The sequence below is a fragment of the Triturus cristatus genome, chromosome 10, assembly GCF_964204655.1.
Source record: "Triturus cristatus chromosome 10, aTriCri1.1, whole genome shotgun sequence".
NCBI lineage: Eukaryota > Metazoa > Chordata > Amphibia > Caudata > Salamandridae > Triturus > Triturus cristatus.
In genome coordinates, this window is record NC_140593.1 from 868,384,384 (window position 1) to 868,390,383 (window position 6,000).

Below are 6,000 nucleotides of genomic sequence, written 5' to 3' on the forward strand. Positions count from 1 at the left end.
CTTGGTTATTTTAGCCTTGGTTATCTCCCGACTGGATTATGCTAACTCTTTGTATTGTGGCATCCCCGCCTATCAACTGAGACGTCGTCAGCTGGTCCAGAACCAAGCTGCCAGACTCATCTTTCACCCTCCAAAGTGGCAGCATGTGACACCTATTATGAAAAATCTACATTGGCTCCCCGAGGCCAAGAGGTGTGCTTTCAAGCTGGGATGTGCTATCTTTGAAGCCCTTCATGTCAATAGCCCAGCTTTCATCTCTTCTAGGATTCAACAATATATTCCCTCCCGGGATCTGCGCTCCTCTCATTTAAACCTGCTAGTCACTCCCTTTTTTAAACATAAGAAGCATGGAGGATCAAGATTTGCGGTTTTAGCCCCACAATTTTGGAACTCTCTCCCCGTGGAGATGAGATTGGTTACATCCTACGCACAGTTCAGAAAACTGCTTAAGACTCGATTGTTAGCCCAATCATATGATATTTAACCGCAGTTTCCTGTTATCACCTTTCTGCCTCCTTAGCGCCATAAAACCGCTTGGTGTACGTGCGCTTTATAAAAGCTTTTAACTTAACATAACAGTGACCCGCTCCTATGAGAAACACTGACAAGCATGCACAAAGTGACGAAATGGTTACATGTCGTGTCACAACTCGGAAACGAAACCCAGTTAAAAGGATGGTGGTCGGAGAGAGATTTACCCGCGTAGGGAGAAGAGAGGAATGACTGGGTGATGATCGTTCCTTGGAGTAGTGAGTATATATCCGAGGGGGACGGATAATCTACCGGTATGGGCACAGAACATAGTGGAAAACAAAGCCAATGATTGTTTTACTTGTCACGAAAGTGCTGTGAAATAATGATAGATTAAAACAATCAAGTGGGGAGTGCTAAAGAAACATTGCCTTGGATATGGGGAATTTGGATTTTTATGTAAAGTATTCCTTTTAAATTATGAAGCCCTAAATATAAATGAAAAGTTGAACATTCAGAATTTGTCACATTTCTCTTCCTAGAGTGTGACAATAGGATGATGTCTCACTTTCTCCATGATTTCTGGAGTGAATATATGAAACTTGCGTAAGGGGTACATTGTCTTCGTATAGAAGACAAAAATTGGGTTGCATGACAACACAAGCTATTGATTCTGGTGTTTTTAAAGAATTGAAAGGAGTCATGGCCCTGAAATGGGGCTGGTGCAGAGTGTATGTGGGAGGTAGTAGCACAGTGATCAAGATCATACTAGTGGCATGAGTGCGCATATGAAACACAGTGATGATATTCTATAGAATGGGCTTATGCACTGAGGCATAGTGAGCAAACACAGACAATCTATTGATGAATGACTCACATGTATATAAAATAACACAGATATTATTGTATCATAGGAAGTTCCCGACGTGTTACTATAACAGGACAGTTAAGTATACACTAAAAAGCCTAGCCTAGGAAAGATATATTTTTGGAGGTAAGGAAATGGGATCAATAGCCTGAGTAATGCCATAGACCACTACAGGGCTGGAGAAATTGGCAAGAAACATGTTGATTTAGAGCAGAGAGGGTGACAGGGAATTTATTTTCACTAAGTACACCCGTAATATAATTTTTTTAACACTATCAGGAAGGACCCAGGAATAAAGTAATAGAGAGGGTGTCCTCCTAGATAGTTTTAACTGAATCATTGCCTCTGCAAAAATGGATCCCAAGAATATGTTTTTTCCAAAAAATAGTTTTTGCGCTCCACCCTGTATGTTGGTCTGCAGCAGGGTGTAGAAGCGGCCCTGTGATAAAGCATCCACTAACTGGTGGGTGAGGGCAGTATTAAAAACCTTGTGAGTTTTCCCCAGTTACAGACTGTGAAAAACAAATTATATTCATAGGCCTTTCTTTCTTGGTGTGTATTGATATATGTTTCTTGGGGAGGACCAGGGAGGGCCTTTTTTCCCTCTCGACCCTTTCCTTTTCTGAGTGATTAATATATATATATATATATATATATATATTCACAGAAAAAACCATAGGTTTTAGGCCTGATGTAGTTAGGAATTAGCATTCACTGAAAAAACAATAGGTTTTAGGGGTGTTATAGTTAGCTGGACATTTCACTCGAATAAAACCATTGAAATTCCTCCAATATAGTTAGTTGTACTAACTACATCTCGCGCGCCCGCAATCCACTGCTGATGATGTCACATATGACATCATTCATGACATGGTCAGTGACATCACTGATGACATCTCAAATGACATCACTGATGACATCACTGATGAAATCATCCAGTGAATGTGGTTTGGTTCGTTATGTAAATATGTATTATATATATATAGCAATTTGCTTTGAAGAATGAGTGGATATATAAATATAAATATCTGGATGGAGGATTTAGTAGCAGTGTGATTGACTGTTTACTTGACTAATTTATAGTGTCTCACTAAATATATTGGATAGTGACTAAACTGTGTGAATATCTGTATCACTGTGTAAGTTGTTGTGTAAACTGCTGCACCAGTTGGTTACTAGCTACGTGAAAGTCTATATTATTTATTGATTAGTTAACTGAGTATTTGTATGGGAGAGTGAATGTGTGTGTGGTTCGGTGAGGGGGGGGTGACCGCCCAAAGATGTGTGAATAGTTGATTCAGTAGGTATATGAAGTTAAAACTACATGTTATACCAGTTGTTTGGGTGAGTGAATATCTTTATGGGTGTGGTGATGAGCCAATATATGTCTCAATGGTACATGTCCAACAAACTAGGAAAATAAAAGCCAGTGTATGTGTCAGTTGTTGTATATAAATAAGTATATATATGACTCAGTGATTGTATGAGTGACTGTATGGATAACTGTATACATGTAATAGTGTTTTTATAACACACTAAGTATGATTTATAATCTATATGAATAGATGAAGTGGTGTTTATATAAGTGTATAGCTAAGTAAAAGTAAGTTTGATCCGGTCACCCCCGCTGGCCGACTGCTCCTCTGTGGTTCCTGCCTCTCTGCTGTACCCCTAACCCTTCTCTTCTGTGCCCCCTTTTCTTGCTCCCAGCTCCCAGACTTGTTCCCCTTGTGCCCCCTCTCTCCCCTTCTCTTCTGTATCCCCCCTCCCCCGTGTCCCTCGCCGGTTTCTCCCACCGTTTTTCCCGTTTTTTCCCGCCGCTGACCACTGCGGCCCCGCCCCCTCCACTCCCATTGGCCTACCCGCTCCCACCTCCCAGCTACTCCTCCCTCCCTCTCCCCCTTATATGGAGGCGCGCCTAAGGCAAGCCCGTCTGTGCCCGTCCGTGCCTGGACCGCGCCCAGCGCCAGACCCCCTGGCCCTCGCCGACGCCAGCGCACCCGACTCACCTACGACACCACAACCCTCCACGCACTCAACGCCAGCAGAAACACCGCCTGCTACCGAGCCACCCCGAAATGCACCCACAGACCCTTCACCTGCCACACCTGCCGCTTCACCTGCCTCCGAACCCGCACCGCACCAGCCAAACCGAGCCCCAGCAACAACCATCTGATGTGCATCCTGCTCAACACCCGCTCCGTCCACAGGCATGCTGTCGAACTCTGGAACCTCCTCGACTCGACAGCAAAAGACATCGCCTTCCTGACGGAAACCTGGATGAACGCCTCCTCAGCACCCGACGTCACCATCGCCATCCCAGACGGCTACAAGATCACCAGGAGGGACCGCATCAACCAGACGGGAGGTGGCATCGCCATCATCCACAAGAACACCAGCCGCATCACGACCAACTCGGATGACCCCTTCACCTCCGCCGAACACCTTCACTTCCAGATTCACATCGACACCAAGACCACGCTCAGAGGCACCCTCATCTACAGACCACCGGGACCATGCACACGATTCAGCGAAGACATCACAGACTTCGTCAGCCCGCACGCCATCAACTCCACCGACTACATCCTCCTGGGGGACCTCAACTTCCACCTGGAGAACAGCAAGGACCACAACACCGCCACCCTGCTGGAAAACCTTGCCAACCTCGGACTTAAGCAACTGGTTACCACCCCCACCCACTACGCCGGCCACACGCTCGACCCAATCTTCTCATCCAGCAAGTATGTCGCCTTCAGCCACTCCACCAAACTCCAGTGGACCGACCACAGCTGCGTCCACTTCAGCTTCAGAAGGACAACGACCCACCACCGCACACAACAGGCCCCTCGCAGGAGCTGGAACAAGATCACCGACGACCAGCTCACTGCCTCCCTCAGCCAGAACCCCCCCGCCAGCTCAACGGACCCCAACAAAGCCGCCAACAACCTCACACAGTGGATCACCAACTGCGCTGACGTCCTCGCACCACTGAAGAACCCACCCAGCAGACACGGCAGCAAGAAAGCATCTTGGTTCACCGACGAACTCATCACCTCCAAGAAGAACTGCCACTCCCTGGAGGCTACCTGGCGCATCAACCAGACCACAGACAACATGATTGCCCTCAAGCACGCCACCCGCAAACACCACCAACTGATCCGCGCCACGAAGAAGACAGCCTTCAAGGAACGTCTGGACAACAACACCCACAACAGCAAGGAACTCTTCAACATCGTCAAAGAGCTCTCCAACCCCGACGCCGGAAACAACAACATCACTCCCTCGCAAGACCTCTGCAACTCACTCGCTGCCTTCTTCCACAACAAGATCACTGTCATACACAGCATCTTCTTCTTTTGACTTATCCACTTTTTCAATTTGCCCAGTTGGTATTCCTGTGTCTTCTAGTAAAACTTCTTCATCTTCATCCATATAAATTGATTCATACCATTTATTATTTCTTTTCAAATATAAATTTGCTCTTTGTACTTTTCGTACATCTACCAGATCCTGCCAAATGTTCTTATTCTTTGTAGGTACACCATTAACCAGAATAACTAATGGTTCAGTTTCCAAACTATCTGCATCAATTGTTTCAATATTTATTTTCAAATCCAATGGCAAATAGACAACTCTTCCTTTTAAACCTCTTTGTCAATCTGAAGGAGGTAATTTACCTGTTTTGGGCTCCATACGAACTATAGTCTGAAACGGATGGACACATTGAATGAAAGTGCAAGTTTTACCGAACAACAGGAACACAAATTAAATCTCTGACAACAATTCCTATGTCCACACAGACTCATGGTGTGATTCTAGGCAGAAAACAATATTTCCTTTGGCAAATTGAAAGCACATTTAGTACTGTGGATGGAGCAAGTGATAATTACTGAGACAGCCTGACACATTTTCCTTATAGTTTAGAGAGGCAGAAAAGAGCACATGTCCTAACAGCTACTTGAGACTATCAGCATGTGTTACCTGGGTGAGTGATTAGACTAGAGCAAAGGAAATGAGCCTTGGTGACGTTGAATGTGTTAGCGTTACACACTGCTATCTGAAATACCACACAGTGCTGAATAGTAAGCATGGGAGTGTAGGAGAAGCTGCTGCCTGTGTGATAAGAGTGTGTTTCTGGAGACTGTGTATTGTCAGGTGCAAGAGAGATCCGCATGGACACTTGCACAACTACATGAAGACTGCAGAGATGTATGTCATAGTACATGTGTGGTAAGGGTTAATTGGAGTTTTGAACATGTAAAAACTACCTCACCCATTGCAGGAGTGGAAGGAAAATCTACCATGTTGATTTCAAATGTGTTAGCATTTGCCTCTCATTTGTGAGTTAGTGATTTCTACTGAATGCTAACCATCACAGTTGAAGAAAACAAGCTGCCCCTTTCCTGCAAGTGCAAGTCTTACAGAAAAACAGCAACACAAATTAAATCTCTGACAACAATTCCTGTGAGCACACAGACTCATGGTGTGATTCTAGGCAGAAAACGATATATGATTGGCAATTTCAAAACACATTTACTACTATGATACAGTAAGTGATAATTACTGTAATAGCCTGGCACATTTTCCTTATAGTTTAGAGAGGCAGAAAATAGCACATGTCCTAACAGCTACTTGAGACTATCAGCATGTGTTACCTGGGT